We start from the raw sequence: 17,781 nt of genomic DNA, 5'->3' as shown, positions 1-17,781 counted from the left end.
AAGTTCAAACTTCAAGTTTCACCTTTATTGTGCGAGTTAGCTAAAAGTGAAGATTCTACATTTTTATTAATTTATAAAATATATCTCTGAAAATAAGCAGATATTAGTATACTTTATTCCAAAAAAGAAGACTTCTGTTCGCTCATAGGGGTTGTGGCTAAGACCTGCACATTGATATAGTTGCGCGTAGTCACAGAGCAATGTATTATTCCTACAATAGCTGTCAAATCATTACTAATATAATTATTTGTTCATTGTTGTTTATGTGTCTCAGCTGTCGCACAATTTAATTCCGATGACAAACAGAATACAGAACGTAATTTTGTTGTTTGCGCACAAGTCTTCTTATTTGGAACAGAGTGTAGTGGAAAAATATAGTGCGCACAGTTTTGTTTGCTTCATCCTCATTATTTAAATAGATAGTTAAATAGAACATTTTATAAAAATAAATTATAAAATGAAATCTCTTTTACTTTTGTCTCATTTGACTATTAAAACTAAATATTTTTTAGTGTATTTTTTTGAAGTGTATTTACAAAAAAATTGTTTACATAATATATTTGGTACAGTTCTTAATTTTAAACAATATTAATACTAATCTTGGAGATGTTTAATAGCGGGTATTACATGAACAATTAGCAAGTAATATTTTTATAACCTATTCACAAATTATCAGTAGTTTTATCATTTGCTTAATACAATAATAATCATGGCATATTATATTAAGACTAAAATTATTTAATGATCTCAGAGAATTCTTTCATCACACAGGCTGATATGTAATTCTGTAATAATTCTGACCAATCGGCATGGTGTTAGATATGACTATATGAGATTTACTCATGCAGGGGTGATGTACATTTTTATTTACCTCTGTAATCTGTACACTATACTAAATATTTAAGATTTTGTTATAAAGAACAATTTAATCAGTACAACTATATTCTATTAAGTTTAAGTTGGCCCACTTTCTGCATACCAACTGAGTCGCCAGAACAGCCAGATCCCCTCCCCCAATCCAGTGATAGTTCAGTGCTTAATCGCTGGTGTTAGGGTGTTTGGCAATCGTCATTAGTTAACACTGCCTGGTTGCAGAAATCATTTGTCATACAACTAATTAATGAATTGCTAATAGCTCATAAAATTAATGTTAAATTGCACACAAATTATAAAAATGGAATAAATATATATAATTTATAATCTTATTTAATATACTTATTAATAGCAGAGTCCATAACGCAAGGTTGTTATCGTGAACTGTTAGTGAAGGAACTTACCTACGAAAGATGCATCCAATTTACGTGCAATTTATTCCAATGGTTATTGTAAAAAATCATGTAACTATTTTTTTTATTTGGATTCATATTTAATAATAATAATAAATAATAATAACAATTTAATTTTTTAATAAAAACAGGCAATGCCCAATTTTTAACAAAAGATAATATGGTACTTGAATTAAACTAACTGCTGATTAATGAACATAATAAAATAGAGAGGTATAAAAGAAAATATAATAATAATAAATAATAATATAATAAATTTATTTCCATCAATAGACAATACAATATAATAATATTAGTATAAGCTTAGTTTTAAAATATACATAAAATGTTGCAAAACAAACATGGAATATATTTGTTTAAATAATAATTACATGAATTATTCTGACTACACATATAATGTACATATTATAATATATTACAATATAATATTTTTATATATTTTGTCACTTAAAATTTAAAATCAAAAATTTCTTTTTTTTTTTTTATTCTGACCAGAGCAGGAGTTTTTATAAATTTATAATTTTGCAATTTTTTGTGACTAACAAATTTTGTCTAAACTATAATTTTAAATGTAGGTATATATAAAAAAATTATGCATATGTATTTAAGTATTTTTATATAGATATGAGAAAAACTCAAAAACCTATATAATATGACTTTTAATAAGGTTAGTATGAAAATTATTTTTAAATGCATATAATATTTTCATATTTTAAAACATACCTATGTAGCCTGCTTTTAGCATTTAAATGCATAAATATTTAACGAAATCCACATCTATAATTATAATTTATAATTAAGTCATCATCTAATGTACTCAACAAATCTAAATGTATTATTTCATTAAGCAGGTTAACCTATTAGATTGGCTATACTATATTAATACAAATTATTGATATCGCATGATACAAACGATCAAACGATTAAATATACAAAACAAAAATTACAATTACATAATAAATATTATACAAGCTGGAATGAAATTTATATAGTATAACTATTAGCATGCTCAATGCTGCATGCAATTAACATGAGTATGCACAATCAGACCAGAAATTTAAAAAAAGTGAAATAAAGCGATTTTATAATTTTTTTCTTTGCCAAAATGTTCCTACCGATTACCACAAATTAGCACGTGATGTATAGAGTAGGAAATTTACCATAATCAATTTATTTGAAAATTATGTAATTACCTATTTTGAAATTAATTCTCAAATATCATTTTCGACGATATTATAAACAATTTAAACATAATAAGATTGTGTGATAATACGGTAGGCACACATTATAGTGCAAAACTTATGGTTATTTGACGAACAATAAAACAATTTTCACAATCCAACTTTTCAATTTAGAAAAGCTATTTGTTTAAATGTTTATTTAACTATTTTTTCAAACATCTGAGAGTATTATGTAGGTATAAATAGATTTATGTATTATTAATATTTAATTATAGTAATTTATTGGTGATTATAGATAAATAAAATAATTATAAAAAAAACATAATTGATTCGAACACACCGATTTTAGATATATATATATAATAAAAATAAACCTGTCGATCAACGAACACGAATATAATATAATTCATAAGGTGTCGTGTGTCGATCGCTCACAAGGATACAGGTTTAATAATTGAACGAGAGCTTACATAAAAATATTAATATACGATGAAAACTCTTTATAACGTATCTGAAGGTCTTCGCCAAGAAATTTCTTTCGCTACCTACGAGTTTTCGTAATAGAGAGGGTTAAAAAAAAAACAAAATTGTTGTTAGAAATTACGTCGATAATAAAATGAATATATTCGATATCGATAATAATAGTATTATTACGATATTAAAAGTAGGTAATGAAAGAATGTAATCGTTCTTGGAAATTTCGGCATTTTTGCCAATTATTTTTATAATTTATAATAAATATATGCGAGACAGAAATAATAATAAAGTTAAACAATGATGAGTAATATCAATATCAATATGAAAATCGATTATAAGTTCTTCAGTTAAAAACTACTAAACTACTTAACTATATATATATTTATACATGTTCGTCACATTGATTAAATATTATATTTTAAAGCATCCCGTATTCCCGTATAAATATCTATGATTTATTTATATATTATAATATATATATGTGTATATATATCATTTGTGGGCTGTGGGGGAAATTACATTTTATCAGCTAATACAAGTTAAAAATAACATAATATCCATAAATATTTTCCCTATCGCCGATCGTTATTTTTGTAATTCTACTAGCTATAGTAACTCGTATGTTTAACTGTCTTCTGACAGCGTCTTGTGTAATAACAATAAGTTAACAATGCATACGGTCATTAGACGCTTAGTAGTTAGTGTTAATATTTGATTTACTCTTTAGTGTTAATTGTTTATAATTCGTTCTACTTTCAAAATTAGTATTCAGCTTTTCAGTATACCTTCTATAAATTACTGGAATTTGGTAAATACAATGTTATACGTTCACAATTTATATAATTATATATGGTTCTATGCACTGTACATGGTTAAGTATTATAAATTATATTTATATGTATTACTATATTCTGAAATAGATTATACGTGGATTTTCAATATGGAAGCTAAAAATAAGCTTAGTGGTTCAGGATATAGAAAGCGAGCAAAAATTAAAAAATTAAAACATGATGCATTAATTAAGAATTGAAGAAAATTAGATAGTATAATCCAGTGATATTAGGTTTTCAGCTCGGAAAAATTCTCACCTAGCTGAATTTTGGTACACACCTTTATGACATCGTTGTAAACAACGTGTGAAAAGTCGCCATCTGTATCAAGTACGCGTCAAAGGTTATTCGAGGTCAAAGGTCACGAAATTGGTCTTTTTTTGAATATCTCGCTTTTTATGAGCTGTACAATAAAAAATTTTCACGCAAAAGTTATAGTTTTTGCGTTATAAGGCCATCAAAATGTACACTTTTAATGAAATATGAATTTTTTGCTAAAAACAAGTAACCTTTGCGTTAATATCTCGCTTTATACTGGTTTTACTGGAGGACAAAATTATCTACAAGATGGTTAATACATATATATATCCAATCGAACTTGCGGTATACGAATTTTAATGTTTACCGTACAAAATTACGATAATATTGTAAATTATTATGTATGTATATAATATAATAACGATAATAAGAATGCATTCGTTTCCACAACACCATTGAGGTAGAAGCACGGTGCGGTTTTTTATCATGGTTCCCCAGTAGGTCTAATCCATGTAGTCAACAATTATATTATCATAGTAAAGTTATCTAATAGTCAAAACAAAGTAATGCCTGTAGATATAAATGAGCAGATTTTGCATACAAAAAATGTCCAGAAGCGTGGAAAGAAGGAAGCATTTTTTTTATAGCATTCAAGTGTCCCTTCCAATTTCCTAGTCTTTCAGATCTAATAAAATCTTTAACTAAAAAGCTAATCGATTTAAGCGGTGCGGGGCAATAATAGTATTGCAAATTGCAATGCCATGTTTTGAGTTTTTTTAGAGAGCTAATAATAAGGAAAAATCAAATAATTAATGTAATGATAAATTAATACAACTTTAGAATATTAAGTTCAATCCTGAATGATGTTTTAGCATTAGCACTATATGCAATAGAGGGGAGTGTGATTGCTATTAAAATATAATATTTTATTCAATGTAAAAATGGCGATTATTTTATTAACTTTATAATACATATTGTCGTTAATTTCGTTTTCTTTCCAATTATCACACAAGATCTTCTTCTTTTACATAGCCAACTTATTCTCCATAAAATGATTTGATATTTTGTAGCTTAATTATAAATTATTTTTTAATAATTTTTTTAAATATTTCGGATGAATTGAATACATTTCATATTTTTATTATCCTCCGTAAATCTGTTATGTAAGGATAAAATATTTTTAAATATAAAATATTAATATGAATTTCCCACAGAATATTACTCAATATTTCACATGTCCTTCATTGCAGACTATAATACTGTGCAATGTTTAGATTGAAACATGTATTGATTTGTATGATTATTCTAATAATTCAAGACACTGTAATTATATGAATGTGTTAAATTTTAAAATACTCATATCACTAGTTTTAGAACTTAATTATTGATAACACTCTTAGTGGGCTCCACTTAATAATATATTTTCTGTAAAATTTTAATAATAGGTCAACATCTGATATAAGGAGACAATATATTTTATATATTTTGCGAATACAAAGTTCTGTTTAAAGGTTATGAATTGATAATTTAACAATACAATATTAAGATAAAAAATTATAATGTATAAATGCATTTGTTAAAATATAAAACTATTAAACTTATTATTAATGATTATTGATTAGTGTTGAGTATGTATATTAGATATCATTTCTTCAACCAGTTCGACCCGACGTGAAATATAAAACTAACGTACCTATGGTCGATTATAAATAATTAGCCAAAAACAATTTATTAACACATTTTTATAATTAACATAATTGTAAATTGTTTATCGGCTTATCGCATTACATTTGATCATGTATCGGTGCTGTACTGGTACGTATAGTTAAGGCGGAAATATTGTTAATACGTAGATAGATACATCATCAATACTAAAAAACTGTTACTTGCAAATTGTAAACTGATTTCTACTGTAATAACGTAATCATTTACCTTTGGTTGTACCTAATTTATAACTGCAAACCAAAACAATTAACGAAAAACAACGAAATCTTCGAGGTACAATAATAATTAATATCACGCCTATATACGTATGTATATAATATATAGGTATATTATAAAAATACTTAATAATTAGGAAACGGATTTAAATGCTCTAAAAAACAAGAAATAAATGCCTTAAAAAATAATGCACTTATTATAATAGATTTTGTTTTAAATGCACTAAAAAAGTGCTCTTAAAATTATTTTTAACATTGAAAACATTTGTTATTTATATAAATTGTTATTCGTATCATTATATATACCTAAGTGTCTACACGTGTCAACAATAATTTCATCTGGCATCACATTTATGTGATCGGTATAAACTATAAAGACATAATAAATAATAAAAATAGAAGTACGCTAATATTATACGATAAATAATATTTTATTTTATTTTTTTAATGAATTATCGAATTTTATCCATTCCTATATAAAAATGATTTAAAAACATCAAAAAATCCACATAAAATGTCAAAAAAATGCAAAATAAAAAGTAACATTTTTTAATTCCTTGATGTATGAAATGAACTTTGCGCTTGGAAAGTAATATTTTCGGACATTCAGAAAATAATGCAATTTACATTTAAATCCGTTCCCTATAATAATAATACAATTCCCGATCAGTATTTAAAATCAACAACTTTTCTACTTGGACCGTAACATATATATATATAATTAAGTATAAAAATTAATAATGCATTGTATATCACATTATTACGTAATTACGTTTATTCGTCTAGTTAGGTTTAAGTTTTTTAAAAACTAATAAAAAACTATTTTTGTGACTTTGAAGTTGGAGTAGTTATAATGATAGAAAGTGAGCGCTAGACATGAGATCGGCAATAATATTGAATAACTTTTTTGGAATATTACAATAAAATCATATTTAAATGAAAAAAGATAGACATTTTAAAATTGAAATGACTATAAAAATATTGTCTTTTTTATTTTTGAGATTGTTTGTTACTGTCCTCAAAACAACTAATGGTTAAAAAGCCATGTAAAAAATTTTCAATTTTCAGCTGTAAAAATTATAAATTAAATACGTTTTATTATTATAAAAAGAACATTATTTATTGAATAATAAGACATCAATCGAAAAAAAAAACATAAAACGTTTAAAATGTCTATACACTATATAAATATACTACAAAAAGATACAAAATATTTTTAAAATTATATAATTTTAAGTACTGCTTAGTTATATGAATAAAGTCAATAATTTTTGTCTCCCTATTACTTTCTTTAAATTTAGAATTATAGCAAAAATAACAAAATCAATTTTAAAAACTAGATTTGCATGAAAATTTCCGTTTTCTTAGTTTTTTAATTATTTTTTCGTATTATTTTTAAAAATGGTGAGAATTTTTACAACATAACTGTAGTAAATATATCAAATGTGATCTTTAAACTTGAAAACAAATAAAAGAAATTTCGAGAATCTGCTATTTATATTTTATATTTAATGTGTTATTTTGTGTTTCTAATAAGGTGAGATTATAAAGATTAATAATCTAGTTGCCAGTTGGTAAGCTAAGCTCCATAATTTATAAATTTGTAAAACTAAAAGACATGTTACCAATTAAAACTATACATATCACATATATTGCATTTTATCAATCTATATTTCAATAGAGAATTTTGGTTTGAATAGCGCAAATAAAAATACTATTAAAAATTCACAACAAAACTTAAATATTAGCATATTAAGAATAATTTTAAACGAAAAACCTTTATAAATCACAATAAAACTAAATTATAAACTCTTGGTTGCAGGTGCTAATAAGTGCATAAGATTTATAATACATTTGAAGTACATGGTTTGAACATCTAATAAAACGTTTTTTATAAGTAGTTCATATTGAAATTTTAAAAAAGTCTAAAAAAATATACATATATAATATTTTATACATATTTGTATTTCAGATTTGGAAAAAATAATGATTTACGATGAATAATAATGTTTATTACTTTGTTTTAAATCAAAAACTTTTACGTATATATGAATTTTACTACCTATACACAATACAATTTTCTTCTTCTTATATAATAAAACGCTAAAAATAGTCACGTTCACGATAACCAGGATCGCGGTGGTCGCATAGAAAAAAGGTCTATGTGCTATGTCATCGAGTAATATTATTACTCTAGATATGGTCTATGTGTGGTAGATTATATTGATTATTGTTGTTATATTATTATTTCTACTGACGTGATTTTTCGAATATTTTCCACTTTTTACTGGATTTTAAGACAGAGTTTTTTCAACCCGTTCTTTTCGTATTCGCGCAATGTACGTATTTTGAAAGCCGTACATAAACGGGTTTTCCATCGTTTGCGTTCGTAGCGGTCGCGATACGTACATTTCCCCAACCCCACCCATTTAACATTTTCAACTTTTTCTAACGCCAATATTTAGTGCTCCATTCCTGCCAATTTCTGCCGCCACTCCCGGAATTCCTGCTCAAAAAACGCCCCCGTAAAAATTAAAAAACTCCGGGTATATTATGTACGAGTATGTAAGACGAATATATCGCATGCGGGTGGAGCGTCCCTTATTGTTTAAAATATTATAACTAATTATATAATGAACTGTTATAGAATTTGTAGTAAAGGTGTTATTAATTTTTAGTTGATTTTTTTTTCTTTATTATTTTATTAATTAGGAAATATGAAGGCTAATAAAGGTCATCTCCACGGTGTAGAAACGTAAATATATATTAAACGTTTCAGAGTATCTCGTTGTTACGTAAGTAGTAAAGTAAACCATTGTTAAAGATTTATTAAATTTGGATTTAATGGTAAGAAATTGAATAATAAAATTATGATATTGAGTTAAGGAGGTTTTTAGGTGCAATAAAAATATTAAATTAAAAAAAAAACATCTTAATTAAACAATACGTTTCTTAGCTATCTCTGCTCAGCATCAAAAAAATATATTTTTAAATTTTAAGTGAAAAAATAATCAAATATATTATATTATATATATATGTACACAGAATTCATGAAATTTTTATTCAAACATATTCCATACATATTTTATAACATGTTATACCTATGTGTATACGGTATACCTATTTCTCTTTTATACATCTTATCTATCTTATTATGATCATTAACCAGCTGCTGATTTAATTCAAGTAAAAATTGGGTATTGCCTGTTTTTATTAAAAAAAAAAATTTGTTATTATTATTATTATTTAACATGAATCTAAGTAAAAAAATATTTACATGATTTTTTACAATAACTATATTGGAATAAATTGAACACATTTCTCGTAATTATTTAAATAAACTCGAACCGCTTTACTCAAAATACGTTATCGATAAAATGATATTTCAACAAAACAAAATCATATTATATTTAGGTACCTTCTGCCTGTGGTTTAATATTGAATTTAAATTTAATACATTTTTTTCGACCTATCCATAACAGTGATCTATATAATAACAAGGTAGGTGCGTATACTTCGAATCTATAATATACTACTATTGATTTTATTGATTTTAATATCAAATTATATTAGTATTTATTATCAATCATAGGTAGGTACTACCTATAAATCAAATCCCAATTTTCAAACGTGGTTTCATAGTTTTAATTAAATTCAATTAGTGTGACTTTTGGAAATAAAATTGAAAATGATTGTCAATCACAAATTCACAAGTACTATAGATTACTTCAAAATTTAATGTGATTACAGAATGTAAGTAGTAGGTATGTCTACATTTTTATTTTACACCTGTATAAGACAGCAGATAATAAAATCGACCACTTTCGATTTATTTCAGAAAAGTCATTGGAATGTGTGTTCTTATATTGTAAATGGAATACAATACGAATTGTGGGTGGAGTAACACAATACAGCAGGCTTAGCATTGTAACATGAACATTGTGACCCTTTTTAACTGACAATAACCTCCCCATCGTCTTATAATATATTGTAGTTGTAAACGAAAAAATGTGTATGTACAATTATTGTATTAAATCTATTGAATCCCAAGACCATTAATCATGAAAGGCTGAAATGGGTTGGTCGTCGTCGACGTAGGCATCGGGTGGTATAATATATAGTTCGTATATAATGACGATTTCACAGCCATACAATTTGAAAATTCGTATTTTGAATTCAGCACGGCCAACCTTCGCTAAAATTATAAACTACAAAATAAAATAATATTTACAATGTACTATGCTCTGCACATCATGTTTATTATAGTTAACATAATAACATCCGACAGTGACAGTAGCAAAAATATCAATTGTAAATTAATAAGTTCCCTAATTTAAGTTCTTATAAAAGAGCAAATTACTTTATTATATTATATTATTGAAATGCATTGTTTGGTTAATAGAGAAAACGAAAGAACTTCAAATAAGTATAAAACGATAATTGTGATGAGAATTTTAGAAATTGTGTAAATACGAATAACGACACGCATAATCAAAATGTGAATATTTCTTTATTTAATGAGATATCAAATAAATAAATGATTAAATAATTGATTTATTGAAATTGAGAACATACTATATACTGCAGGGGTGGTAAAATTGTAGCATAATATTATTATGCAATACGACATGCAGCAATTTACTGTGTTTGTCTTATTTTCTTCATGCCTTAGCTACATACCTGTGTTGCCACACTTTAAAGCCATGTTTTAATGTAATTATATAATTTTAACTGAAAATCGGCAATATTTATTTTGCTATTTACAAATTTAGTACAACGTTTTTTCTATCTTTTTTCTTTTGTCGTAGTTTGTCCAAGTTTAATAGTTATAGGTTATTGTTTTCTCCAACCTCATAAATTATTTTTATTATTAAATGTGATGTGCTCACCGAACACATGATATATTATATAGATTATAGGTGTATATTACCTTATATTGTTATATTATTAATGGTACACACTACATTACTACACATTCATAGCACCCGGAGAGGGGAGGTAAGCTGGGGAATTAGCCCCTGGCTTTTCTAAAATATTTTTGAAATTGAATATTTTAAGATTAATTACTATTAACTATATAAGAAATTGAAAGTGGTTATATGAATAATAGGTAACCTATACCCATGTATCCATACTTGTAAATTGTAACATGATTAAATATGTATACGAGTATAATAAAAAAGGTTTTTGTTTTAAATTAGTAAAATTCTAATATTTCTCCCAAAATCCTTACATTGGCCCCCTCTACGGGCGCCTATAAGTACACCTTACACGTCAATACTTAATAGGTAACATTTGAAGTTGTTATATCTTATACACTATCGTTAAAATATTATGATCAAACCAAGACCAAGACTAAGACTATAGCAGCCTATGTTTTGGTCTTGTTTCAAGACTCTGACATTATTTCAAATTTAAAGAAAACTGCAGTCACATTTTATCCTTATTTAGACTGAGAGTCTGGAGTTTGTAGAATTTGTCAATTGCTTATTATATCTTTAAGATATAACTATACTAGTACACAGGCACGTATATAAGGGAGGGTTTGGGGTTCACGGTCACCCCCTCCACCGAAATAAATTCGAGTAACGAGGAAAAAATTGTTTTATTATGTTACGGTACAATTTGTATTGCTATATTTTGTAAACTCCCCCCGATATTTTTTTTGTACGTGCCTGCTAGTACATTACACTATAAGTACAACATGTATATATTATATTATAGAGTATGTATGTGTATCACGACTATCGCGCGATAGCCCACGACATAAATACGTACAATATAATTTCTCAAGTATCTGAATTACCAACTATAATATTAAATTTTGTTATTAATATTGTACTTAATGGAGAGATTTATTTATGGCCCTAAATAAATCTTGTAGTTTATAAATATACCGTACGATGACCAGAGACGGATTTACACAATTGCCGCCCCTAGGCAAATTTTATTTCGTCATTCTATTAAACTTATTAACGAGAAAATATATTTTTAAGTATTTATTTAACATAATTACTAAAAATATAAATCATAAATACTGATACTAGACAAAGACAATAACTATTGGTTATGAAAATAAACTGTTCTAATCAAGTAAATAGTACCAATACAATATTTTTATTAAAATATAATATATCACCATGTTTTTGAATAAATTTGCTCTACCAATTAAATATAATTATTTTATAGATATAATTAAGCTCTTTCAACAAACTAACGTGTTCAATCAAATTTAAATTATATTATTATAAAAAACAATAGCAAATAATCTGAAAAAATAAACTATTTAATTTGTTTGCGTCTTGCTTTTAGTACGTATAGAATATATTATATAAAAATATTCACAGTGACTGGTTTATAATTAGATTATTGTTCCAATATGAATCGATCGTCACCCATATTCGTAAAAAATATATCATATAATGTATAATCATATCATTATGTATGTATTGTGCGTGCAGTGAGTACGCCATGCGAGCGAACGACCCACAACCGATTATTAATAATTTTTACGAATTAGTAAAAATGACAAAATAACGAAATATGTTATCTATGGTTAGTATTTAGATAATAGATATACTTTCTGGCAGTCGTTCGATATTTCGATAATTTACTTGGACGTTTATAGTTTATTGTTATGCATTATAAAATAAAGAAGAAATGTTAATTATATTAACAAGAATAATATGTTATATTTAAATATTAAACATTTTTATTTGCCGCCCTTCAAAGTAATCACCTTACATTAGAAAATCAAAAAAAAACCTAGTATTCTCAATAAAATATTAGCTTAAAATTGCCGCCCCTAAAAATTTGCCGCTCTAGGCAACTGCCTACTTTGTCTGACGCTAAATCCATCACTGTCGATGACTAATATTTTTATTGTAATATACTAATTAATAATTATAGATATGTTTTAGTGCTAACACAACAGCATTTATGTGATATTCGGCAGCTTAAAATATTCCATTACATTTCTGTGATAGGTAATTGCAATTTGTTACAAAACCACTTGTATTTATTTTATATTATAAGTTATACCCAATTATTCATATATTGTTATCAAAAATTCAATAATTCGTTTCGTTATTTCCCGAACGTTTGAAATCCTAGTTTTTATGAAATGCGTCTAAATCGTGTAAATAAGCTAATGACAATACTAACATACGGTTTAGAATAAATAAAGTAATAACACTATAATAACTAAAATAGGTACCTAATATCTTTCATTCGTTTTAACGTTAATATCAGAATCGATAGAGTTTATAGAGTCACGAGTGCTTGTGTAATTTTCTTTAACCATAATATTGTTTGCAATAATAATAAACTATAATATTCAGTCATATATTATCTTAAACGTCCGAGGTTCACATAGAGCAAAATCAATAAAATACTAAACATAATTTACAAAACGGTGGTCAAGGTACGTAAAGTTACAAACACAATGATCATTCGCAAACAAACTATAAAATATTAATATTAATGATAAATTAATTATTATTTATCAGTTATTAGTGTGTATAAATGATTTTTTTTTTTTGCAATATAGCATTTTATTGTACAGTAACATATAATAGCCATAATATAAATTTGTTAAGACTATTTTTATTATTTATTCTGTTACCCAAAGCACGGACACATCGTCCATGAAAAATATAAGACGTATATAAGTATATTAATATATACTATATATTTAATTACCTACATTTTAAAAATATGTTATTTTATGCCCAGTGGCGTAAATACAGGGGTGCACCACGGTGACCTTTGCGTCCTCTGGTAATATATACCTAACAGGGGCAAAGATATGCGTTTGCACCTATCCTACGAATACTGCGTCGTGTGAAAGAAGTTTTTCATGTTTACGGCATTTAAAAACATCTGCGGATAACAATTAATAATGAGCCAAGAACGACTTAGTAGTTTATTTTTGTTACAAATTGAAAAAAATTAACTCATTGATGTAGAAAAAGTTATTGTCGAATTCATAGCAGTATGTCAGTTTCCGGATGGACGCCACTTAGCTTTAACACAATTAATAATTTTTTAAAATAAGAATAAGTATGTAAAAGCTATGAATAATAAATGAAGATTTTATTACTCATCTAATATATTAATTATTGTTATTTTTTATGTTATGTTTATGTTTTACACATGGGATGCTTAAAGAGTTGGTTGGGGGGGGACTAAGTCATACTTTTCACAAAACTTTATAACAACAAATGTAATATAATATATATTATGTTCTTAGAGGGAAGGGCGCTGGAGTCACGCCTGTTAGCACCTGCTGAAATTTAATGGAATTACGCCAATGACCATGGTGTGCATGCATGCAGTTCAAGCGTTTGATAACCACGTATAAAAATCAAATATGTATATAAAAAAAAGTAGTAGTTATATTATGTAGTAGTAAAATAACGTATTTAATATTAAAATAAAATTAGAACACAATTTTTAACTTAAAACCCCTCCCGAAATTAATTTCCAGTTACGGCTTTGTGATGATTATATTATTATAAGAGCCTTTCATAATTTTAGTTTTATGAAACAAATTAATATTGAGTTTAAATAATTCACCTAAGTATGGTATTGGGAGTGGTGAGGTAGAGAGATGCTAAAATGTTGGTTACTCATCTATAATTAAAATACTTATTTCGTAAACTATGTACCTACACATTTGAATTTCGATTTGTATGTAAAGAAATAATTCGAAAAATATTGTGCTTCAGAGTATGAAATTATAAAAATGTATGTTTCATTCAAAATAATGAAAAATTAAAAAATTATACCGTCAAAATTTTTTTATTTCAATTACAAACTAAATATAAAATAAATATTTTTCAAAAACGTTAATAGCTTTATGGCTTATGAGTATAATGAATGTTTTCCAATAAATTAATTGCTCAGTAATTGTGAGTCATCAGTAAAATGTTAATTTTTTGAAATTATTTTAGATAATAATTGTAATGTATTTTCTAGTGTACACTAGCAATACTATACGTGCCTACGGGATGCTTAAAAATAATATTATTTAATCGATGGGGAAACATACCAAAAAAAAATTATATTAGATAACAAATTCAAAAAGTTTAAATTATAAACGGTATTATGTATATTGTTTATATATAATATATATAATATATATATATATATAATTAAGTAATTTTGAAATGAAGAACTTCGATTTTCACGTAGACATTACTCATAGCTGTATAATTGTATTATTTGTGTCCTGAATATTTTACAAATATAATTATATTGTATGGATTATGGGCTCCCATTAAATTATTTGACTTTGTAAAATGCACATGTAAAACATCCTGCGGAACAAATCGTTAATATGTACTTATATTTCTACTTTTCCCAAGTTAAAACTAGTTTAGCCTATGAATATAAACAATACACAACACAACTAGTTCTAACTAAACAAAACTAAGTTTAAACTAGTTTTTACGGTGATGGTCTTACTAAATTCTAGTTTTAACTAGTTAAAATCATAAGTGACTAAAGGGATTAATGGAAACTAGTTTCGACGGATTTCGGGTTTTAACTGTAACATATATATATATATATATTATATTATCCACCTTGGAGCGAATAGCCACGTTATAAATTATATTATACATATATATCCGTGTTCGCTGATCAACGGGTTTTGTTTTTATTATGAATATATACCAACAGCCCGTGAGATCGACTATTACTTATTTTTAAAATTATTGTTCTATTTATCTGACCGCCAAATTACTATCATTAATAATAGATACATACATTTATTTGTTTTATGTACTCTAATTCTGAACAATTAACCGTCACTGTAAATATTATTTTATATTCAATAATGGCATTCATTTTCGTCGATAAAGATTATTATTATTATCTTTTATATAATATATTGCTTACTTGCCAGCTAATCTCAAAGGTTGTTATAATTATACACAATCGTCAATTTTTTTTATAAATATAGTTTTTTAAACATTATTTATTAAATACACGCAGTTTTCTATACGTTAATAGTTGCGTTTTTTAAATCTGGTACCTTTTGAATATCGTTTACGAAAGGATTATAAACTGTAGTGATCAATCGGTCAGATTATACTGTCAATATATTTATATATATGTGATGTTATTTACAAGGGCGACTTTAATCGAAAAACTCAGTACCAGGATCACATTCAAAGGATATTTATCTCGCCAGCCGTCAACCATCTCGGTGCCGCCTGTATAGTTTACAAAGACTTTAACGCATTGTCCTTCGTGAATAAAACGAGTGCGATTTATTTAATTACCACTGTACTTTCCAAATATCGTTTATGAATGGATTGCAGTAGTCAATCGGTCAGTCTATTCTGCTAACATACCTATATAGCTACTGTTATTTAGGATTAGGAGTGTAACTTAAAACTACGCTATATTCGGTACCAGGATCAGATCCATAAGATATGTAATATTTTTAGCTAAATGATCATCCCGCGGCGTCGTCTGTAGTGTGTATAGACGTATAGTGTCCAACACTTCAACATTAACTGATTTAAATAAACATTTTATAACCATAATTAAATATTATCATAATTACAGGGCAATAAATATATTTTTTTGTTTTTTTTTTTTTTTTTATATTTACAATCTGTATTTTATTTTTATACAATAAACAAATTTGATAGGTGCATACATAGCCTTAAAATTACATTACATGATTTACATGAGGAGGGAGGCTATCCATTGATAGAACCCTTCTGTTATAAATATATTAAAAAAACACATTGGTAATTTTTGTTATGTATTGTGTCGGTATCGATAATTAATTGTAAATATTATAATATAATATGGCCAAATAAATTGACACTTTAATAGCCAATAGGTTAACCTGCTTATTAAATAATAAATTTTGCTTTTTTGAGGATACCAGTGAACAATTTAGTAATACATGTAAACAGTCAATATTTGTGTTAAAATTTAATATAATAAACAATATGAAAATATAAACACCTAAAAAAATGTACCCTAAGAAATGCATTATATTTTTTTGTATTAATTTTAACAATGAATATTTAAGACCATGACATTTTTAATTGCTAAATAGAAAGTTTATGGTGAGGTAGTGATTAAAGTCCTCGTGGACTACTGGTTCCCTGAATACCGAGTTTTAACAAGATTCACTTAACTGAAAAAAATTGAATCATTTTTAGCACTATAAAAATGTTATCTCTTCACGTGAAAAAATTCCCTCCTCCCCCCGCCGGTGGATCGAACCCAGGTTTCCCGCGTGACAGGCGGGGATACTATTACCACTATACTACCGAGGACTATGGTGATTGTTAGGAATTAAATAGTTCTTATATATAATTTTATGGTAAGTATAGCTGAACTACAATTTTCACTATACATGTTAATTATCTAGTGAGTTTTCTTAAGCAGTTTTTTCGATAGAAAATGGTACGTAAATATAAATATGGACTGTAAAATGGATATATTCATCACATATAGTTTAGAATTTAAAACTTTAAATACGAATTCTAGTTCTATTATTTATCATTTTATAGATTAGATTCTAATGTAGAAAAAATCAATTTATTAAGAAGTGAAATTAATTACGTATAAATAACTGAGTTACGATATTGTCATAACATTTATTGCCAAGACTAATAAAGTTAAGTAATAAAATAAAAAGAAGTAAAACACGATAAACTATGTAAACTATATAAGCTTATAGGTACAATACAGTTAGCAATTTTTTGTAATTTTGACGAATTTCATCTAAATTCTAATGTCAGATGTATTTGAAAAAAATATACTTTTAACTCATTAC

At 26.1% G+C, this 17,781-nt stretch overlaps 1 long non-coding RNA gene across 13 annotated transcripts in view; it reads right to left on the bottom strand.

Moving 5' to 3' along the window:
• The window catches only part of LOC132926935 (uncharacterized), a 405,462-nt gene that overhangs the window by 81,126 nt on the left and 306,555 nt on the right, over positions 1 to 17,781 (bottom strand). The window lies entirely within an intron of this gene.

Source organism: Rhopalosiphum padi, chromosome 3, assembly GCF_020882245.1.
Source record: "Rhopalosiphum padi isolate XX-2018 chromosome 3, ASM2088224v1, whole genome shotgun sequence".
Taxonomy (NCBI): Eukaryota; Metazoa; Arthropoda; class Insecta; order Hemiptera; family Aphididae; genus Rhopalosiphum; species Rhopalosiphum padi.
The sequence above is the reverse complement of the archived record's forward strand: the minus strand, read 5'-3'. Positions and strand labels throughout refer to the sequence as shown.